The 24036-nt window shown below is 34.3% G+C and overlaps 1 long non-coding RNA gene across 1 annotated transcript in view; it reads right to left on the bottom strand.

Annotated features, from left to right (window-relative positions):
* LOC105731966 (uncharacterized) overlaps window positions 1-23200 on the bottom strand; it is a 71932-nt gene extending 48732 nt beyond the window's left edge. The window contains exons 1-2 of the long non-coding RNA XR_001110859.3: window positions 17996-23200; window positions 3354-3431 (exon numbers count right to left, since the gene is read on the bottom strand). This is a non-coding gene — a long non-coding RNA (uncharacterized LOC105731966). The remainder of the gene's footprint in view (window positions 1-3353; window positions 3432-17995) is intronic.
* Between the last annotated feature and the right edge of the window lie 836 nt (window positions 23201-24036).

Genomic DNA, 24036 nt, shown 5'->3' with positions numbered 1-24036 from the left:
TGGATAAACAATGAAATGAAGGCAGAAATAAAGATGTTCTTTGAAACCAATGAGAATGAAGACACAATGTACCAGAATCTCTGGGACACATTTAAAGCAGTGTCTAGAGGGAAATTTATAGCAATAAATGCCTACCAGAGAAACCAGGAAAGATCTAAAATCAACACCCTATCATCAAAATTGAAAGAGCTAGAGGAGCAAGACCAAAAAAACTCAAAAGCTAGGGGAAGACAAGAAATAACTAAGATCAGAGCAGACCTCAAGGAGATACAGACACAAAAAATCCTTCAAAAAATCAATAAATCCAGGAGATTGTTTTTTGAAAAGATCAACAAAATAGACTGCTAGCCAGATTAATAAAAAAGAAAAGAGAGAAGAATCAAATAGATGCAATAAAAAACGATAAAGGGAATATCACCATTGACTCTACAAAAATACAAACTACAATCGGAGATTACTACAAACATCTCTATGCACATAAACTAGTCGACCCAGAAGAAATGGATAAATTCCTGGACACTTGCATCCTCCCAAGCCTAAACCAGGAAGAAGTTGAAACCTTGAACTGACCAATAACAAGGGCTGAAGTTGAGGCAGCAATTAATAGCCTACCAACCAAAAAAAGTCCAGGTCCAGAGGGGTTCACAGCTGAATTCTACCAGACATACAAAGAGGAGCTGGTACCATTCCTTCTGAAACTATTTCAAACAATACAAAAAGAGGGAATCCTTCCCAAATCATTTTGTGAGATCAACATCATCCTTATACCAAAACCAGGCATAGAGTCAACAAAAAAGGAAAACTTCCATGATGAAGGCCAATTTCCATGATGAACATAGATGCAAAAATCTTCAGTAAAACACTGGCACACTGATTGCAACAGCACATCAAAAAGCTTATTCATCACAATCGAGTAGGCTTCATTCCGGGGATGCAAGGCTGGTTCAACATATGCAAGTCTATAAACATAATCTACCACATAAACAGAACCAAAGACAAAAACCACATGATTATCTCAATAGATGCAGAGAAGGTCTTCAACAAAATTCAACAGCGCTTTATGCTAAAAACTCTCAATAAACTGGGTATTGAAGGAATATATCTCAAAATAACGAAAGCTATTTATGACAAACCTATGGCCAATATCATCCTGAATGGGCAAAAACTGAAAGCATTCCCTCTGAAATCTGGCAGTAGACATGGATTCCCTCTGTCACCACTCCTTTTCAATATAGTATTGGAAGCTCTAGCCAGAGCAATTAGGCAAGGAAAAAAAAATAAAGGGTATTCAATTAGGAAAGGAGGAAGTCAGATTGTCTCTATTTGCAGATGATGTGATTGTATATTTGGAAGACCCTATCATCTCAGCCCCAAATCTCCTTAAACTGATAAGTAACTTCAGCAAAATCTCAGGATACAAAATCAATATGCAGAAATCACAGGCATTTCTATACACCAATAACAGACTAACAGAGAGCCAAATCATGAGCAAACTCCCATTCACAATTGCTACAAAGAGAATAAAATACCTAGGAATACAACTAACAAGGAACGTAAAGGACCTCTTCAAGGAGAACTACAAACCACTGTTCAATGAAATAAGAGAGGACACAAACATATGGAGAAATATTCCATGATCATGGTTAGGAAGAATCAATATCATGAAAATGGCCATACTGCCCAAAGTAATTTACAGATTCAATGCTATCCCCGTCAAGCTACCAATGGCCTTCTTCACAGAACTGGAAAAAACCACCTTAAACTTCATATGGAACCAAAAGAGAGCCTGCATAGCCAAGACAATCCTAAGCAAAAAGAACAAAGCTGGAGGCATCACACTACCTGATTTCAAACTATACTACAAAGCTACAGTAATCAAAACAGCATGGTACTGGTATCAAAACAGAGATATAGACCAATGGAACAGAACAGAGGACTTGGAGGCAACACCACACATCTACAATTATCTGATCTTTGACAAACCTGACAAAAACAAGCAATGGGGAAAGGATTCCCTGTTTAATAAAGGGAGTTGGGAAAACTGGCTAGCATTGTGCAGAAAGCAGAAACTGGATACCTTCCTGACACCTTACACTAAACTTAACACAAGATGGATTTCAGACTTAAACATAAGACCTAACACCATAAAAACCCTAGAAGAAAATCTAGGCAAAACCATTCAGGACATAGGCATAAGCAAGGACTTCATGGCTAAAACACCAGAAGCGTTGGCAACAAAAGCCAAAATAGACAAATGGGACTTAATTAAAGCTTTTGCACAGCAAAAGAAACAATCATTAGAGTGAACCGGCAACCAACAGAATGGGAAAAATATGTTTGCAATCTATCCATCTGACAAAGGGCTAGTATCCAGAATCTACAAAGAACTAAAGCAGATTTACAAGAAAAAAACAAACAAACTGATCCAAAAATGGGAGAAGAACATGAACAGACACTTTTCAAAAGAAGACATATATGAGGCCAATAAACATATGAAAAATGCTCATCATCACTGATTATTAGAGAAATACAAATCAAAACCACATTGAGATACCACCTCATGCCAGTTAGAATGGAGATCATTAAAAAATCTGGAGATAACACATGCTGGAGAGGATGTGGAGAAATAGGAACACTTTTATACTGTTGGTGGAGTGTAAACTAGTTTAACCATTGTGAAACACAGTGTGGCGCTTCCTCAAGGACCTAGAAATAGAAATTCCATTTGACCTAGCAATATCATTACTGGGTATATACCCAAAGGATTATAAATCATTCTATTATAAAGACACAGGCACGCGTATGTTCATAGTGGCACTGTTTACAATAGCAAAGACCTGGAATCAACCCAATTGCCCATTGATGATAGACTGGACTAGGAAAATATGGCACATATACATCATGGAATACTATGCAGCCATAAGAAACAATGAGTTCATGCCCTTTGTAGGGACATGGATGAATCTGGAAACCATCATTCTCAGCCAACTGACACAAGAACAGAAAATCAAACACTGCATGTTTTCACTCATAGGTGGGTATTGAACAGTGAGAACACATGGACACAGGGAGGGGAGCATCACACTCTGGGTCTGTTGCAGGGGCCCAAGGGAGGGATAGCAGCAGGGTGGGGAGGTTGGGGAGGGATAACATGGGGAGAAATGCCAGATGTAGGTGATGGTGGTATGGAGGCAGCAAACCACATTGCCATGTATGCACCTATGCAACAATCCTGCATGATCTGCACATGTACCCCAGAACCTAAAGTACAATAAAAAAAAAGATACGCATGCATTATATCTCTTTGTTTAATTTTGCATTATTCAATTAATGTTGAACTTGAGGTTTCTCACCTTATATTTTAGGTACTCTCCCATTTTCAGAGCATGGCCTCCTAATTCAGCTTTCTGGCTTCAGTCATATCTCTAGCACTGTAACAATAATAACACATGCCTCATGCAGATACTCTGAAGATTAAATGAGCTAATGTATGTCAAATATTTAGAATAATGCCTGGAAAAATAATAAAATTATAGTTGTCCCTTGGTATCCATGGAGGATTGGTGTTAGGACCTCTGAGGATACCAAAATCTATCAATGCTCAAGTCCCTTATATAAAATGGCATAGTATTTGCATATTACCTATGCAAATTCCTCCATATATTTTAATTATTTTTAGATCACTGATAGTACCTAAAAATGTAAATGCTCTATTAATAGTTGTTATACTGTATTGCTTTTTACAATATTATTTTTTATTGTTGTGTTATGGTTTATTGTTTTTCAATACCTTTTTTTTTGCTTCTAAGTCCAAAGATTTTTCAAATACTTTTGATTTGCAGTTGGGTGAAGCCACAGATGTGGAACCTCTGGATACAAAGGGCCAACTGTTTTATCATTATTACTATTAGTCAACCCAAAAAATTCATTTTCTCATTCTTGGTCTTTTATTTGAATTGAGTCTAGTTATTCACTTTTCCATAATCCAAATACAGTGTGACAAAAATTATATGATTAGGTTGCTTTCCTTCAGTGTATATTTTTTTCCTTGTTTCTCTTTGGCAAGTTCACCTTATTTTTGCTCACCTCAAGTCTAGTAGCTCTTAGATCAGCCTTGTTTCAGGTGTCGTATAGGCATGCACTGCAACTTCTTGAGAGATATTTATTCTTAGGGTTGGTTTGGCAAAAATGAATTATGTTTCAACTTTGCTGGAGATTATTTTTGAGAACTGCTGAGTGTGTCTGTGTGTGTGTGTGTGTGTGTGTGTGCTCATTTCATATCTAGAACTAACTAGACATCTGTTTGTTACTATTAGTTTCCTACCTGAGATTATACAAAAGATCTTTGAAATAAAGTAATTGCCCCTTCTGGCTCTTTGGTTCAAATCATACATTCACTGATTTTTAATAATAATTTGACATGATTAATTGGTCTTACATGCAGATACAGCCTCAAATCTCAACTTACAGCAATAAATACCATTTTTAATGCTTAGAAACTGAATTTGTATATCATCATTAGTACTGTGACATATTTACCAAGTGCAGTGAGTCACATGTAAATTTTATTTAGGAAAGAGAAATATAAAATGTATATATCAAAATTTAACTTAAGAAGTAATTTGGAATGTGAACAAAAAAGAAAAAAAAGAAGTAATTTGGAATGAAAGTGTCCATGACCTATACACTAAAATTACAAAATATTGCTGACAGAAATTCCACAGGGCCAAAATAAATGGAGAATTGTGTCATCACAGATTAGGTGACTTATTTTGTTAAGATGTCTTTTACCCTTAAATAACCCAAATATATAATGTAATTCCGATAAAAAAATCACAGGAGCTTTTTTCCTCAGTGAAACTGATAGGATTATTTTAAATTTTATATGAAAATATAAGGAATTGAGAATACAAAAATATCTGAAAGAACAAGAACAAAATTGAGGAGCTGCACTAACAGATGTCAAGTTTTACTATAAATTGTCAGCAATTAAGGCATACTGATGAAGGAATAGATACACAGATCACAGAAAAGAAAGGACTTAAAAGCAGATCCACATGACACTCCAATTCAGTGGAGAAAAGAGAGCCTTTTCAAAAATGATACTGGATCAACTGGATGGCATATAGAAAAAAATTCAGCCTGACTTCTATTTCACACCATACATAAAAATTAGTGATCAATCTCAGATGTTAGGAAAGCAAAGATGTTTTAAATAAGACACAAAACACAACCATAAGGAAACAAAATTGATGAATATTAACAAATTTTGCTTATCAAGAGATACCACTCAGAGAGCAAAAAAGCATACCACAGGCTGGTAGAAGGTATTTATAATACACATTTCTGACAAAGGACTTGCATTCAGAATATATAAAGAACATTACAAAATCAATAAGTAAAAGACAATTGAATTATGAGCAAAAGTGTTAAATGGGTACTTCTTACATGAAGTCTAAATGGCAACAAGCATATGAACATATTCAACATCATTAATCATCAAGGAAATGCTAATTGCAACCAGACTAAAATAACTCTGAAAACCAACTCATTGTATGTAGTCATTATGCTAAAATGTAAAACCCTGAAAAAATCAAGTGTCAGCAAGGATTTGGAACATCTGGAACTCAGAAATTCCTGATGGAAGTAGAAAATGGCAAAATTTCTTTGGAAAACTGCTTGGTATTATCTACAAAAGATAAATATACATCTACTCTATGACCCAACATAGCATTGGATACATGTTTGGGCAGCTCCTTGTAAAATTAAACAAGGAGTTCTTAGTTCAAATAACAAGGGAAAAGCACTATTAAAATTATTAAAAATATAAAACTGTTTTTTTTTTTCCTTCTGTGATCTTTCTTGATTTGTCATGGTGTTTTGTGTTTTTACTTGCTATTTAGTATTGTACTCGCCTGGTCATGGGGATACTAGCAGGGTCAGTGGAAACCCTAGTAACTGCCTGAGGGCTCCTGCCACTACTCAGGATATGTGTCCAGCCCACTAAGGTCCACACCTGCCCCCCAGCTCTGTGGTTAACAAGCAGAACCAACATGCTATGTCCGACCCAGGAGCTAGGCCCATCATATTCAAATTGCAGAAGATCAAAGACAGAGAAAAATCTGAAAGAAGCCAGAGGAATAAACAACTTACCTACAAAGAAGCAATGATAAGAGTGATATCACACTTCTCTTTAGAAGCAATGCAAGCAAGAAAAGAGTGGACTGAAATTCTTAAGTGTTGAAAAGAAAAACTACCAGTCTTGAATTCTCTATCCGGTGAAATTATTCTTCAAAAGTGAAAGAGAAATAAAGACTTTTTCAGATAAACAAAAATTGAGGGAATTTATAACTAGTAGACCTGCTTTACAAGAAATGGTTAAGAAGTTTTTTAGAGATAATTAAATAATATAGGTCAGAAACTTAGATCTATAAAGAAATAAGGGAATTAGTCAAGAAATAAAAAGACAAATATATGTAAAATTAATGGATCTAATAGATAACTACTTGTTCAAAGTAGTAGCAACACTGTATTGGGTGATTATACATTATAGATAAATGAATATAGCATCATGATAAAGGATGGGAAAAAGGAATAGAGAATACTGAGTTATAACATGCCTACAATACTCATGAAATAGTATATTGTTATTTGAAAATAAACTTGGATTAGCTGTAATTACATATCGCAAACTCCAGAGTAACCACTAAAATTTCTGAAATATGTAATTATTATGGAGAAAGAGAGAGAGAGAGAGGTAGGAATGGAGGAGTAAGAGAGAGCAAAAGAGAGAAGGAGAGAGAAAAAGAATGGAATTACATCAAATGTTTGATTAAAGTCAAAGAGGGCAAAAAAAAGTAGAAAGAAAAAAGGAAACAAAATAAATGCAATGAATAGAATACAGTAGCAAACATGGTAGATATTAATCCAACTGTCCCAATAATCACTAACTATAAATAAGTCTAAATAAACCACTTAAAAGACAGATACTGACAGAGTAAATAAAACAAGACCCAACAAATATGTTGTCTATAAGAAGCTCACTTTAAATATAAAAACACAGATAGATCAAAAGTGAAGTTATAGAGAAAGATATACCATATCAACACTAGTCAAAAGAAACCTGGAATAGTTGTATTAATTTCAGATTAAATAGACTTCAGAGCAAGCAAAATTATCAGAGATCAAGAAGAGCATTACATAATGATATAGAGGTCAATTTTCCAAGAAGACTTAACGATCCTTAACGTGTATAACAGCAGAGCATCACAGTACATGAGGCAAAGACTGACAGAACTGCAATAAGAAATGAACAAATCTACAAGTATAGTTGGAGACTTTAACGTGCCTCTATCAGTAATTCACAGACAAAGTAGGCAGAAGATCAGTAAGGACATAGTTGAACTGAACAGCATTATTAATCATCTGGATGTAATTGGCATTTTATTGACTACTTCATCTAAAAACAATAGAATACTTATTTTTCTTAAACACACATAAATCATTCACTGAGATAGGCTATATTTTTTTCCATAAAACAGACCTTAACAAATTTAAAAGAATCGGAGTAATATAAAAAGAAGCATTTACTAAACATATAATGGGAGCATTTTCTGGAATTAAAAATAATATTGAAATGATCTCTACCTTCAGAAAATTTTAAAGTTTAGTGGAGGATCAAAGCATATTTATTTATTAATCATTCATGTAAAACTATTTGTTTAATACCTACTATGTGTTAATCATTCTTCTAGGTGCTGCTGATGCAATGGTGAGTAAAAAGAAATGATCTTTTAATCACAGAATTTATATGCTAGAAGGAAATAAGGGCAAGTAAACATGAAATAATGTCGTAGGTTCTATGACAAGTGGTAGTGACCAAAACAGAGGTATTTAGCTCAAACTTGAGATTAAGAGAAGAGTTCCTGAAAACAGTATTATTAAACTTAATACCAGAATTATGAATAAGAGTTTATTCATCAAAAAGAGAGAAGAGATGCCCAAGAATAATCCTATCAAAGACATGCTAAGTGGCACATGATTGAAAGATGCTTTATATTTTTTGAGCATAGAATTGAAAGTTGATCAGAAATAAAAATGGAAGTTTTAATTGAGTCATGAAAAATGTTGTAAATTCTGATAAGAAGATTAAACTTTTTCCTAAGGAAAATGGGAGGCCATTGAAGAGTAAGAAACAGAAAAGAGATATGGTTTTAATTCTATTCTAAGAAAGTCATGCCAGCTGAGTGTGAAGAATGAACTGAAAAAAGCAAGATGAGAAGCAGAGAGGACCTAAGTTTTTTTTTCCTTTGCAAGGATCTATACTAAAGAGAAATGGTGATGGTCTCACCAAGGGAAGTAGCAAAGATAGAAAGAAGTGGAGAGATCAGCGATTGGATTCTGTGATATACAGTCATGAGCCCACATAATGACATTTTGGTCAACAATGGAGCACATGTACAATTGTAGTCCCATAAGATTATAATACCATATTATTTTTACTGTACGTTCTATGTTTAGGTACACAAATACCATTGTGTTTCATTTACCCATAGTATTCGGTACAGTAACAGGCTGTACAGGTTTGTAGCCTAAGAGCAACAGACTTTACCATATGGCCTAAGTGTGTACCAGAGTATACTATCTAGATTGGTGTAAGTACACTTGATGATGTTCATACAATGGTGAAATCATTTAACAACACATTTCTCAGGATGTAGACCCATTGTTAAACAATACATGACTTATTACTCATGACTTAGTGAAGATAATTTCCTGGTTTCTAGTTTAAACAAGTGGCAACTGATGTTATAGTGTACTGGGGAGGAGCAGGTTTGCACAAGATGATAAGGATCTTTTTTTTTTTTTTTCCTATGTTCAGTTTCATGTGCATGCAGAAAATTCAGAGGTATTGAGTGAACCATTGAGTAAGCCTATTTGCTAATAAATAAAGTTCAGGAAAGATAAATGAGAGGGAGGTAAGTTTAGATTAATCAGACAACAGCAAGGCCTTACAACATTGTTGATAGGTTATTGAAAACTGCAACTTTAAGCAAAACAATGTGTAAAAAACCCATTTTACCACAAGCTAATTTATATAAACAAGAGTTAAATTCCTGTGGTTTAATTCTGTTCACAAAACTTTACCAAACTTATACATAAAGACCAAAACACTAATAGTAAACACTGAAATAAATGTGAGCTATACATACTTAAGAATGATTAATAAAAAAAAGAAAGATAATTATTTATCCAGAGTTGAGGGTGGCTAGAGCCTATCCTGGTAGCTCAGGGTGCAAGGTGACCACCAACCCTGGACAGGACACCATCCCATTGCAAGGTGTACACACACACACACACACACACTCGCACACACACAGTCACACACACACACACACTCACTCAGATTGGGACAATTTAGACATGGCATGTACATTTTTGGAAGTTACCAGAGTATCTGAAGAAAACCCACACAGACATGGGGAGAATGTGGAAACTCCATACAGATGGTGGACCTAGCCAGAAATTGTTTTTTTTTTTTCTCATCAACTTTATGACCAAAGAACATTGAATGCAACAATGTTATTTGAGGACCTGCTGTATAGGGTGGAATTGAAGTCATAGGAGTAGATGAGATTACTGAATACAACTGTGTAGAGAAAGAAAAGAGGGCCTAGGACAGAATCCTTAGGAACACCAACATTTTAGAGAAAGCAAAAGGAAACTTCACAAAAAATATTAAATGAGAGAAGTCAGAGGAGTAACTGGAAACTGAAAAGAGGGGTATGTTCAGAGGCAAGAGAAGCAAGCCTTGGATGAAAGAATATGAAGTTAATAGGATCAAATATAGCAAAGGTCAATATTGAAAAGTGTCACTTGAATTTAATATAAAGTTGCTCTTTCTAATCATGAAAAAATCCTGGAGTTGATTTTGGTGGAGTTGTGGGGATTGAAGCCAGATTGTGATGGGTTTTTAAAAGAATTATAGGAAGAAGAATATCTTGACACAAGAATGGCAGGAAGTGTGTTTCTGAAGGGGAAGACAGATGGAGGGAGATAGACTAGGAGCTGAAGGAAGACGTGGAATCTGGAGAAGTTTTCTGTTCTATACTTTTATGATGGGAGACACAGAGTTTATTTAAATACTAGCTCAAAAGTGCCTATGAAGTGAAATGATTTTAGGAATGAGAGGAGATTCCTGAGTAGATGGAAGAGATTACACCCAAATAACATGTAAAGGAATTAAGTCTAAGCAAGGTTATTCTCCTCTTTTTTAACTTTTTAAGTGAGGATGAAAACATTTTTTCAGGTTACATATCAGGAATTCTTATGTTTCTATTTTACAAGTTAAAAAGTGAGAAGTCATTGGCCCCGGGCTTTAACTCCTCTATGATTGTAATTACATTGTGTCTTTAACATTATTTTGATTAAGGGTGAGATTTGGAGCAGTTACTTAAATTCCCACACTACCCATCTGTTCAACCAAAAAGCATGTTTTCCATAATTATAAAAAAATCCCCAAATAATCTCATTTATTCTTCTGGCACTGTCTTCAGCTACTGCAGGATTTGGGGGAAGCCATGAAATTGGTGACACTAAATCCATGACTGATACTTCCTTTTAGTCTTATAACAGGCTTTGATACTTTCCATTATTTTCTTTTTCTTGAAGCATTCTTCACATGTACAGTATCAGACACCTGGTTTTCTTTCAAACTCCCATGTAGATCTCTTTCATACCCTTAAAAGTCAGTGGTCCTTTTCTTCTTGCTCTACACATACTCTCTGAGTGTATTTGTCTACTTCCATTGCTTTAGAAATGAACACTTTTTGGATAATCTGTGATACTCCAATGACTCCAATGACTCTTGCTTCTCTGATAGCAGCCCCCAAATTAAAAATGATCCACATTTTTTCTGTCTTATCTGTGTAACATGAATCTGGTTCTTCAGCTATAAGTATCCCTCATCTCAAGTGAGCTAGTAACAGTCTCTTGTAGGGAATAAAAAATTTGGACCAAACGGTTTTAAACTTCACCTTTTGTTTGGCTGACCTACATCATAAAGTCAGGTTACATGAGCCACCATTTTCTACTATGCAAGCAGGAGAATAAACAAAACTATTCTGTGTATAGAAAGAATAATTAGTAAGATATGCAAGCAGAAGAAAAAACAGAATATTGATTGCTTGGCTCCCATTAGTACTACTACGTGGTCCCAGAACTTTCTAAGACAGAGAGCTGTTATCAGAAAAAAAATTGTGAAACAAAACCTGCCACTAAATATTAACTGATATAATGCCAAATATATAATGATTTGTAAAATATGGAGCTATGTGTCTTGGGACAAAGGCAACATCTAAGTCACAGGGACAGGGGAGAATATTTACTGACCCATTATCTGAACAAAGCTGAAGGGAAGTGCAAGCAGTATGCTCAGGAAACCCGTCAGACCTATGAAGATGGCTTAGAGAGGGCTATAGTTCCAAGAAGAGGCCATGATACTGGAACATTACTTCTCTTCTAGAGTAGTGTCTGAACGTAGTTTTCCAGTAGCAATAACCTGCTAATTTCCAGCATATTCTGGTCAGAAGAGGTGTTACATGGGAAGAATATACTATCTTTGCAGGTCCCAGCTCTCACCTCAGCACAATTGCCTGTAAATTACATATTTCATCTTTAAGGTCAAACTTTTGAGTAGATGAATTATAAAACCTTATACAACCCTGGATTTTACATATTTAAAGAACAGTTTTCCAGAGAAATGGGACATTATGGGTCAATGTTTAATGGATAACATTGGAAATGCCATGATGTCCTCATTCCTATTTAGCGGAGGAGTCATTTTCTTTCTACGCAGTTCCAATCAAGAAATAGACTCTTGCTACTAAAAGTCTTAAATTCTTCTTTTATTGTCACAGCATGGAACACAAATGGTCCTGAGGAGCTTATGGAGAAGCAGAGACCACTTAGACTATAGAGTGGAGCTACTGCAATTGCCCTTGCAAAATTAAGTAAACAACCAGAATTTGCAGAAGTTGAGTTAAAGAAGGACTTGCCTATATATTAATTGATAAAGATTGTATTTAAAGTAATATTTGACAATCAGCAAAAACTGAGAAAAATCTGTAGTTTTAAAAAAATGACACAAGAAAGCCAGAAATTAAGCCATGGGTGAAGTATGACAGATCCAAAGGCTATTTGCAGAATTCAGTAATTGACAGCCAGGAAGAGCTGGTTTGAATCCTTTGAATTTTTATACTTTTATTGAAGTCTTAAAAAAAGTGGACCAATAATATTTGACAAATATATATTTTCCCTTTTCATAAAATCTAAGATAATTTATCTTAAGTACCTGAGGTGAACATGCTATTTCTGACCTCTCTGGTCAAGATTTGCGTGTCTACAGGGGGCAAAACCAGATGAGCAGGATATTTACAAAATTCTAACTTATCAAAGCATTCTTCTGACTGGACAAATGTACATGCTCCAATATAATTTCAGAACATCCCAGAACTAGACAAAAGCACACATTTCTTCACTTGTGGGCAAAAATCCTGAATTCCTTAAATAGTCATAAAAGTTTCTAGTTTATGCTCAGAGAAAAAAGCAACATGTAAGCCCTGTTTAAAAAATCATGTTGGCGCAAATGTTTTCTCATGTATATATAATTAGTCAAACCCCATTATGTATAACCGGCTTGTATAACTATCATCATTTCCTGTTTGAGCATGAGACGAAGGGGATTTTAAGAAAGAGGGTTCTGGGCAACTGAAAAATGGTAGTAGAAGTGTCATGTCATAAGAAGCTGGAGGCATTAAGAAAAGCATACGTAAATTTTGGTTAATTCATTTCCATCTTTTAATAACAAGATAAGACATAGGAGGTAGAAAGGCACTAGGGTCTTAAAGTGGAAAGACCAATGCTGGCAAGATGGAGCAAACAGGAGAGGCTGGTTGCAGTGCCACAGGACTGGCTATAGCTGGGAAGTTTAACATGCTAAACGTGGCAGACTGAACTCAGATGTTTATCTCTGATCCCTCTGAAAACCACTAAAAGTAATAAAAGATATAACCCTATATGCACAGAGAGAACAAGACACAGCAGAAAAAGTGATGTCAAAAATTTGGGAAGATGAAAAATGGTTAGGAGGTTGGAATTGACATAGTAGAGCCAGATAAAGTCAATGATAAGTCCCTAGAAGAGGATAGAAGAAGCCAACAAGAATTAAACCCATCCCCACTGCGGGATTCCCTGATTTAAGGAGACGGATTTTAACATACACACATGCACACTCACACACACAAACACAATGATAAGTACGTGAGGTAATTGATGTGTAAATTAGCTTGATTTAATCACTCTGCAAGGTAAACATATATTGAAACATCCCATTGTACCTCATAAACACATATAATTATTATTTGTCAATTAAATTTTTTAAAAAATAAAAGGAGATAGAGACAGCACTCAATGACTGATATAATTTTAGATGATAAGATTATGGGTATTTTTCCAAAATCTCTATAATGTCCAATAATTATTTCCTTAGAGAAAAAAATAAACTTTCAAAACAAGATTTCAAATGTGGGGCAGTTCTAAATAACAGCAAAATCCAGGGAATAGTATTTAGAGTGAGCTGTGGAATAGAGGCAAAGTCGTCCCTTAAACTTAAATACACCAGAGAATGTTGAGCCCAGCAACAGCTCATTTTGATTATATGCATTGAAATTAATCAAGATGATGGTGGAAGTTCATCAAGCTTGTAAGAAAGTAAACCTAGGAGACGTAGGGTAGGAAAGAGTTTGAGATTTGCAGTGTTGTGGGCTTTGGAAAGCACAAACCTGTGAGAGATTACTTATATTATTTCTGAGGCTCTCTGCATTTTGGATAAAAAATCATCACTATTTAACAAAAGAAGCAACTGACATTCCTAAACCATGTGGAGATACAGCCTGAAAAGTTATGTCTCCTTTGTATTTTTTGCAATTCCTGAGTGACACTCCTACTCAGGATTCACTCATGCACCTACCAAATTTTTCAGCATTCACATAAGCTAAGAGCCAGAAATATAGTGTAAGATTCCCTGTGTGCACCTCAGACATGCTCCTGCACTTGCCTTTCCGGGGAAGTTATTCTAATATCATAATTTCATTCCTGTGTTTCATCACATTGGCTTCTCTTCATCAGGAAAAGTGAAAGTGGACAAGAAGGTGAAGCAATTTTCGTTGACTTCAAATCAGTTGCTAGGTATGCCAAGTGAGTCATGTGTTTTTGTACAAGGAGATGTAAGACTGTCGATTAAAAAGAAATGGGTTTTCACTTGGTAATGTGTTCATCATCTTTCATCACCTCTCAATAATTCAGGAAGAAGCACATACCTCCTTCATCTGAGTTTTAGGGAATTTATGACTTGGCCTCACCTTAATTTACTGAACTTTTTCATGTTCTCACTCTTCACAAGCATGTTCACAACTTCCACTTTCACCAGGGCATCTCCTTATTGGACCTACCTTGGCTTGCCCTTCTTTTTATTTGTGAGCTTTTTGGATAAGCCATCTTCGACATGTATAATCGATGTTTTAATATAGTTCAGTTAACATGAATACATTGAAAAGTGTTGTTTTCAGTACCATGCTAGACATTGAGAGGACTATTGGAATTTTAATAATTTAGATAATGATAAATAAGGCCATAGAGAAGCAAGAGAAATAGAAAAAGTATTTAGAAGCAAAAATGAATGTAATTCTGCTCATTTTATTAGGGATTAATTAAAATGTTTGCTTTGTATGAAAGCTATTAAATAAATAGGATATGGGAACAAATGATACTACATGCACCTTTGCAAATCTGTATAAATTATGTCATCTTGTTCTATTTTTATTCATACATTTACATCTCCATTGACCTCAGAATGTACCTTTATTTACATTACTGTATGAGATGTATGTGTGTTAGGATAATTCTAATAGAATTAGGAGAAGTGTCATTTGGGATTCAAGCTCAAAAAGTAGCTATCTAATGCAAACCTTCTATTTTCCTTTTTGTTCTCTGTAAATTAGCAAGTTTATGATTTTGTCATCCATATTTTCTCATCTATTGAACCTGTTAATAGTTTGAACTTGCTTAAGTCCTGTGGGGCCGCTAGCAGGGTATCTATAAAATAGCCAAGATTTCATGAGCTTAATTATATTTTGTCTTCTCTCTTGTGACCCTTTTGCTTTGTTTTATATCTTTGTCTCATTTCCATTGGCATGTAACTGCAAGAGACGTCTGTTGATAAAATCTTAACAAAATAATAAATAACTTTTAGTTGAGCCCCGAGGAAGTGCAAAAAGTGATTAAAATATCTTGATGGGATGATTCATAAGGAAAGGTAAATAAAATGTATATAGCATGAGAAAGCAAAAGGACAATTCTATATAAGGAAGAATTAAAGGACATGAGTTAGTGACAGCATATAGAGCAGAACTGAGTTGAGGAGGATCTGGAAGTGAATATTAACAATTCTGTTTCTAGTGCTGGCTTAAGCAACGAAGTGATGTCACTTAAGGATCACTTGAAAATGAATTGTGTGAACTTTTCCTGGGAACTTCCCCTTTTTTTTTGGCTGACTGGGTGAGTCAGGAATATGCAAGTATACTTTTCACAACTATTCAAAGCTATATTACTCAGCAGAGTTTTCCAACATATATAAAAATCTCACTTTTTAGTTCAGAATTGTTTCTGTGATTAGTAATTTCTTGCAGTCACCAGACATTAGGTCATCATTCTGCCACTGTGCATAATGTGTATCAGTAGTTCAAAATGTTTCATAAGGGCTTGATACTGATAAAAGAGGCCTATCTGAAACACTTAGAAAACTCTCATAGGGCTAAAAGACAAGAAGGAAGCATCCTGTTAATGCTTCCTTGAAGTTACTCTTCAGTTATTTCCACTTTTAACAGAATCAGGAATTAAATTCAAATATAATACTACTTCCCACATTAGATTCATCTGCTTGTTTATACTCTATTTCCTTATGTTTTAAGAATTCCATGGGCTCTTCACCCCTTCACCCATTTATTTATTGTAGTTTTTTTTTTCACTACAGGAAATGGGTCTGTGTTCTTTATGGGGGAGATGTAAATTTTTTGAATTTCTATTTTGAAATAATTATAGGCTCACCATATAGGTGTAGCACAATATAAAAACGAGGAACTTGACATTGGTACATCACTGTTAACTAGGCTTTAGACCTTCTTCAGTTTTTACTATTTTTAAGCCTATAATCATTGTATGCATTCATGTATATGCAATTTTATCCCACGTATAGATTCATATAACCACCACAACAAAGGTTTTTTTAAAAAAACCTCATCCACTGTCACCACAAAAGAACTCACTTGTGTTATTTCCTTGCAATTGTAGCCACCTCCCATCCACTAAGTCCCTGTCCCCTAGTAACAACTGATGTGTTCTCCATGTTTACAAATTTGGCTAAGGATGTTGAGCATCATTTTATATGGTTACTTGCCATCTCTATTTCCCCTTTGATGAAATATCTGTTCATGTAATTTGCCCATTAAATTGGTTTGTTGTTGTTGTTGTTTTTACTGTTATGTTTTCAGAGTTCTTTATGTAGTCTAGGCATATAAAAATATTTTGTATATGTGGATTGCAGATATTTCTTCTTAGAGTTATGGCTTGTATTTTCATCGTTTTAATAGTCTTTCATAGTACAAAATTTTTCATTTTGATGAATTCCAACTTATTGATTATTTCCTTTTATGGATAACTTGTTTTCCTAAGTACTCTTTGTCTAATTCTTGATCCCAAAGATGGTCTCCCATGTTTTCATCTAAAAGTTTTATATTTTACACTTAAGTTTACAAACCATTTGGAATTAATTTTTATATATTATATAAATAGTTTCTTATTGCCTGTGGATGTTCTGTTGTTCCTGTACTATTTTTTGAAAAGAATATATTTCCTTCATTAAATTGCCTCTGAATCTTCATCAAAATATCAAAAGTTGACCAGGCAAAGTGGTATGTGCCTGTGGTCCCAGCTATTCAGAGGGCTGAGTTGGGAGGATTGCTTGAACCTGGGAGGCAGATGCTATAGTGAGCTGAGGTCATGCCACAGCACTCCAGCATGGGTGACAGAGTGAGACCCTGTTTCAAAAAAAATTCTATTTTTAGTTTTGAAGTTTTGTTATTAGTTCTATACATGTTTAGAATGTTTTTGTCTTCCTGAGAAACTCACCCATATGACATTATGGAGTGCTTTTTTCTATCTCTGGGAATTCTCCTTATTTCAAAGTGTTCTTTGTCTGATACTGATATAGCCATACCACTTGATTTAATGCTTACTGTTTACATGGTATACCTTTTCCATTTTTTACTTTTCATATCTATGTTTTTATGCTTGAAGAATATGTAGTGTAGAAATCATACAGTTGGCTGTTAATATTTTTTATCTAGTCTGTCAATCTTTGCATTTTAATTGGTGTGTTTAATCCACTTATATTTAATGTATGTATTAATATGTTTGAATTTACCATCTTGCTATTTATTTTATATAACTTTCATTTGCATTGTATTGTCTTTTTCCTATTTATGTACCATTTTATTTTCTCTAGTGAAATTTTAGCTAAACATTTTTGTATATGTTTTTAATTGCTTATGGATTGCAACATCTATTATTATCTTACCACACTCTACTCAGAATTAATATTACAAGACTAAAGAAACTTATGATATTAAAATTACATTAAAGTCCCCCATTTTTCATGGTCTTTTTATTTATTTTACCTTCTCACATATAAATCCCAGAGTGTAATGCCATATTTTATTTGATTAATAATTCATCTTTGAAAAAGTTACCTTTTACTTAGACTAAGCTCCAGGTGAGTGCAGTTGGGAGATAAAGCCTCTCTTCTTCCACTCAGCCCCCATTTGAGGGATGGAGGCATAACATTAGCACAACATTCTGAAAATATTTGGCCTCTGATTACCTTTGCTTCAGCTCATGAAGTTGTGTTTCCATACCAGGAGAGGTAAAACAAGAGAATATCAGGCTACTTCCCTTCAAACATCCACCATTCGGCTCCTAAAATGAAAGTGTCACTCAGAGAGATGCCGTCATTGTCTCCCTCCCTAGCCTGGAATCTCTGGCTCAGAAATTTCCCTGGGTGGAGAATCAAGTCATAAAACAGTTCATAATGTTGTACCAAAGAAATTGACTTCACTTGCAGCAGAGCCTGGAGACATTCAGCCTAAAGGGAGAACAGTGAAAGTTGTAGTGAAAGGAAATAGGGAGGCAATTAAAGACACATGCTAAACTATAGATTGATCATTTTTTAGGAGAGAATCAGTGAATAAAACAGCTTCATCACTTAATTTCCCTTTTAAGTTGTTGTAGTCACAATTACATATTTATACACTGTTTGCCTATTAATGTAGATTGTAATTATCATTTTATACACTTGTCTTTTAAATCATGTAGAATGTAAAAAGTGGCATTACAAACAAAAATATTAGTACTGGCTTTAATATTTATCTATGTAGTTACCCTTACCAACATTCTTTATTTCTTCATATGACTTTGAGATATTGTTTCGTGTATTTTTATTTCAACCTGAAAGAATTTCTTTAGCATTTCTTATAGGGCAGGTCTACAAGAAAAGAACTCCCTCAGCTGTGGATGTTTTTATTTCTTCTTCATTTTTGAAGAAGAGTTTTGCCAGAGACAGAATTCTTGCTTCATGGGTTGTTCTTTTTCTTTCAGAAATTTAAATATGTCATTCCATTGCCTTTTAGCTTCCACAGTTTCTGATGAGAAAGATAAAGGCTTTAATTTCATTGAGGATCTCTTGTACATCACAAGTCACTTCTCTCTTGCTTCTTCAAGATTCTCTCTTTGTCTTTGTCTTTTATTTTATTAAATGTCTGGGTGTTGAATTCTTTGCATTTTTTCTTTGTGTTTGTTGAGATTTTTGTTTGTGTAGATTATGTCTTTCATCAAAATTTCAGCCATTATTTCTTCAACTATTATTTCTGCCCTTTTTTCATTCTCTTTTTCTTCTAAGACTCCCATAACATATGATTTTTTTGTTGTCTTTTCCTTTTTGTTTATTTTTTACCCTTTTCAACTTTTATTTTAGGTTCGGGGGTACATGTGCAGGTTTGTTGCATGGGTAAATTGTGTGTTTCTGGGGTTTGGTACACAAATGATTTTGCCACCCAGGTAGTAAGCATAGTACCTGATAGTTTTTCAACCCTCATTCTCCTCCACCCTTTGCCCTAAGTAGGTCCTGGTGTCCATTGTTCCCCTCTTTGTGTACATGTGAACTCAGTGTTTAGCTCATACTTATAAGTGAGAGCATGCAATATTTGTGATCTGTTCCTGTATTAATTTACATAGGATACTATCCTTCAGCTGCATGCATGTTGCTACAAAAAAAAAAAAAAGACATGATTTAATTTTTTATGGCAGCATAGTATTCCATATGTACCACATTTTCTTTATCCAATGCACCATTGATAGACATCTACATTGATTACATATCTTTGCTATTGTTAATAGTGCTGCAGTGAGCATGCAAATGCATATGTCTTTATGGCAGAATAATTCATATTCCTTTGGGTGTCCAGTAATGGCATTGCTGTGTCAAATGGTAATTCTGTTTTAAGTTCATTGAGAAATCTCCAAAGTACTTTCCACAGTAGCTGAACTAATTCGCATTCTAACGAACAGTGTATAAGCATTCCCTTTTCTCTCCAGCCTCAACAAATCATTGTTTTATTCCTTTTTAATAATAGCTATTCTGACTAGCATCTCATTGTGGTTTTGATTTGCATTTCTCTGATGATTAGTGATGTTGAGCATTTTTTTATATGCATATTGGCATGTATATGTCTTTTGAGAGGTATCGGTTCATGTCCTTTGCTCATTTTTAAATGAGGTGGTTTGGTTTTTTGCTTGTGGATTTGTTTAAATTCCTGATAGATTCTGGATATTAGACCTTTGTCAGATGCATAGTTTGCAAATATATTCTACCATTCTACAGGTTGTCTGTTTACCTTGTTAATAGTTTCTGTTGCTGTGCAGAAGTTCTTTAGCTTAATTGTGTCCCATATGTTTATTTTTGTTTTTGTCGCAATTGTGTTTGAAGACTTCATCATGAAATTTTTGCCAATGCCTGTGTCCAGAATGTTATGTTCTAGGTTTTCTTCTAGGATTTTTATAGTTTTAGATCTTACATTTTAACCTTTAACTCATCTTGAGTTGATGAATTATATATATGGTAAAAGGAAGAGGTCCAGTTTTTACCTTCTGCAACATATATGTTTTTTGATAGTTTCTGCAAATCTCTCAGATTTTGTTCACTTGTTTTCATTTTTTTTTGGTTTCTGCTCCTAAGACTGGACAATTTTAATTTCCTAACTTCAAGTTTATGGATTCTTTTATGCCTATCTGCTTTTGAACCCCTTTAGTTAATTTTCCATTTCAGGAATTATACTTTTCAGCTTCTGAGTTTCTATTTAATGTATTTTTTTAAAGTATCTCTTTATTGATATTCTCATTTTGTTTATACATCACTTTTCTGATTTCCTGTATTTCTTTGTCCATGGTTTTCTTTAGTCCCTTGAGAATATTTAACACACTTTACTAAAGTCTTTATTTAGAAAGTCCAATGTGCCATACATACTTTTTCTGTTCTTTTTTTTTTTTCCCCCCCAATGCCTTGTGATTTGGGGCTGAAAATTAGGCATTTTGAATATTATTATCATGTGGTAACTTTAGAAATTAGATAATTCCTCTTCTCCAAAGTTTTCTAATGTTAATCATTGGAAGCTTCAGTCATCCAATTGTTTGATAATATTTCCAAAACTTTTTTTTTTTTTTTTGCAAAGATTGCATTCCTTGTCATGTGTGGACTCTAAAGTCTCTGCCCATTATCTTCATGGTTAGTCAGGAGCCAAGAAGAAAAATCATAAACCAGACTGCTTAAAATTATGCCTTAACTTTCAGCTCCTGCTTTCATAAAGGCCAGAACTCACAGATCTGTTAGAGGTGCAATGCTAGGGTACTCTCAGTGTCTGGTTCTAGGCGTGTGCTTTGCATTTCATCTTCCCCAATAAACGAAGTGGCCCTTCTAAGACCTTATTTCTTCAAAAAACTTGAAAACTGGGCTTCTTCTTTCTGAACCTGTGTTCTACCTGCTACTTGTCCTATCACCTCCTGCCTCAGGTGGGCATAGGTAGGATATGTCATTAAATATTTCAATAGATATCACCACAGCTCAGAAAGCTGCTCCAATCTGGGATATGGGTGGCAAAACAAAGGTCAGGATCTGAACTGGTCCCTAAGGGAACCATCAGTCCAGTCCAAATGTACAACTACAGTATTTGAAGAACAAGGTGTATATTATCATTCTGGCAATAGCAAACTATAAGGTTATGTCTACTATTAATATATCTCCCCACAGCTACCTCCCCCTGCTCCATCATGCTGGAAAATGGTAAATGGGAGTCATATGTATAAAAGCACCACAAAATTTTCTTACCAAATGTCAGCTGCCTTTTTCTTCATTAAGTAATACTCTGGGTTATTGCAAGTTTTGGATTCAGTTTCTGAGTTCTGATAAAATAGATTTGCCAAGGTATAAAGGGTTCTATAGAGCTTCCCAATTCTGAGAGTAGTGTGTTGGAGATTTCTTCTAAAATTTCATTTTTAATCTATTTCTTTCTAAAAGATTTTATGTATTTGTATGCTATGTTTTGGAGCTGTAGGGTTATATCTACTATTAATATTTCTTCTTCATAAGAGATGTCCTTTATTATTATATAACACTCTTTATCTTGTTCAGTTCTTTTAATCTTAAATTACAAACAGTTTGTTACTAACATTTTTGCTGTGGATTTTTTATTTTTGCTTTGCATTATCTGGTACCTTTTTTTTTTTTTTTGTCTATCTGCTTAATTTCTAACCCATCTTTATCACTTTAAGAGTTTTTTTTTTACATAAAGTTTGCAGCTTTTATTTTAACAGACAATTTGGCTGTCTCTTTTCACCTGATTGGATAAATCAGTTTTCTCCCAGTATAGTGAATTATGCTTATTAATTCCATATGAATTGATGCTTTTTTAGTATTACACATTTTACTCTTTTCTATTTTTCCAGTTCTATTTTTCTGCTAGTTTGATCAAGTTGTCATTATTTCATGTATTCCTCATGAATTCCTTATTCCTTATGGTAGTGTTACTTTGCTCTTCTATTAATGTCTACTTTTCCTTTCTCTACTTTCATTATCATGCAAATTTTTATAATATTGTTTGAATATAAAATACAAATGCATTCTCCTGCAATGGAAACTATTCCCTCTATTTCTTTTCAGTCTAAAAAAGATGAGAGATTTCTGAAATACTTTTAATTTTCCCTGCTCTCCTTTTTCTCCCCTACCCCTGCCCAAGTCCATTGGATGTTTCACTTTTCTGTCCACCCACCCTTATTCCCCAATTTCTATGTTTTGCTAAGGTAATTTTACTAATTTTATTCTAGACAATTTGGACTATATTAGAATTTTCTTTATATCACTTTCAACTCCAGATTCCAAAAGTGTTTATTGACAGTTTATTGTTTTCATAGTCCTCTTTTGGACAAAAATACCTATAGCCCATAGTAGCTTTTTAGCTCAGACTTGAAAGTAGAGAACTGAGTTTTATTCAGGTTATGTATTTCCATTATTTTACTTCTAAAACATTAAAAATATAATGTGTTGTTATATGGTACATACACACTCTATGATGTATTTGGTACTTATCATCATTTAATTTGTATTTCAGTAATTCATATTTTTATCGAGTCTTTCACCCTACTAGAAGGTAAGGCCCATTAGAGCAAAAATATTTTTGTCTAAAATGGTCACTGCTATGTTATACTCATTTCTCTGAAAATTTTCTTTTACTTTTTAGGGACTTGAATTATCTAGATGACCACCTTTAATTTTTTCTTCCATATAGGGATTATCTAACATTCAGATTATATACCTATTCAGATTATAATATCCCCAGTGCAACAGAATTTATGATAGAAATGGACTAAATAATGGAAAATAGGGCAATGGACTACAGCAGCAAGTTAACATCAGTGCAACAGTGTAGCTCTCTGAGGCTTGATTATTCATGAGAAAGATAAGAAGGTGAAATAGGTTATCCCTACATTCTCATTAACCTTCTCTTAGCCTATTTTTCTTCTAAGAATGATGATCGGATCTAGGAAGACTTCTCAGGAAAGACTGAAGCTTGCTTCCTGGCATCACAACTCATGTATGAGTAAGGAAATGACTCCACTGTGCCTTTTCTAAACACTTAAATAATAGATGATGAGAAGATAGATGTATTCAAGTGCTTTCAACTAGAAAATTCCCGAGAAATATTTTCAGATCAAACAGTCAAAAAGGACATTATACACACAACAAAAACTGTGCTAAATGTTATCGGGACCTTGGTAACGTTTCCAAGATTTATGCTGCACTAGGGAAGATGACTATTCCTGAGTACCTCATTATCACTGTAAAGTTATTCACAGTATTAGTAGCATTTAAACCATACATTTGTGCACACTTTGTATTTTACATGCTATGTAAACTAATATACTATTTTATATATATATGTATAAATATTTACACATATTCACAGTTCTTTGTGGAAGAGGTGGAAGAGAAGGAAGAGAAGCTATAATTAACCCCTTTTGTAATTTGACATTTACAGAAGAATACTGAAAGTCCCAAGGTAGCTATGGAAAACCTTGGTTTTCATTGGTGTCCCTATGCTCTATGGGTATAATTACCATTTATTTCCGGGGAAAAATAAGAAAATATAACAATTGAACATATATTGAGGGAAAATAGGAGGAATCATTTGAAATGAAAACTGTTCTGAGAATCCTGGTCCCCTGATTATATGGTTACTACCTAGGTAAAAACGGGTAAGCGGGATCTGGAGCTTCCATCAAGTCCTTTCATTTCTTTTTTTTCTTTTTTTTTTTTTT

The sequence above is a fragment of the Aotus nancymaae genome, unplaced genomic scaffold (genome assembly GCF_030222135.1).
Source record: "Aotus nancymaae isolate 86718 unplaced genomic scaffold, 86718_ANA_hifiasm-v0.15.2.pri h1tg000014l, whole genome shotgun sequence".
Lineage (NCBI taxonomy): Eukaryota > Metazoa > Chordata > Mammalia > Primates > Aotidae > Aotus > Aotus nancymaae.
The sequence above is the reverse complement of the archived record's forward strand: the minus strand, read 5'-3'. Positions and strand labels throughout refer to the sequence as shown.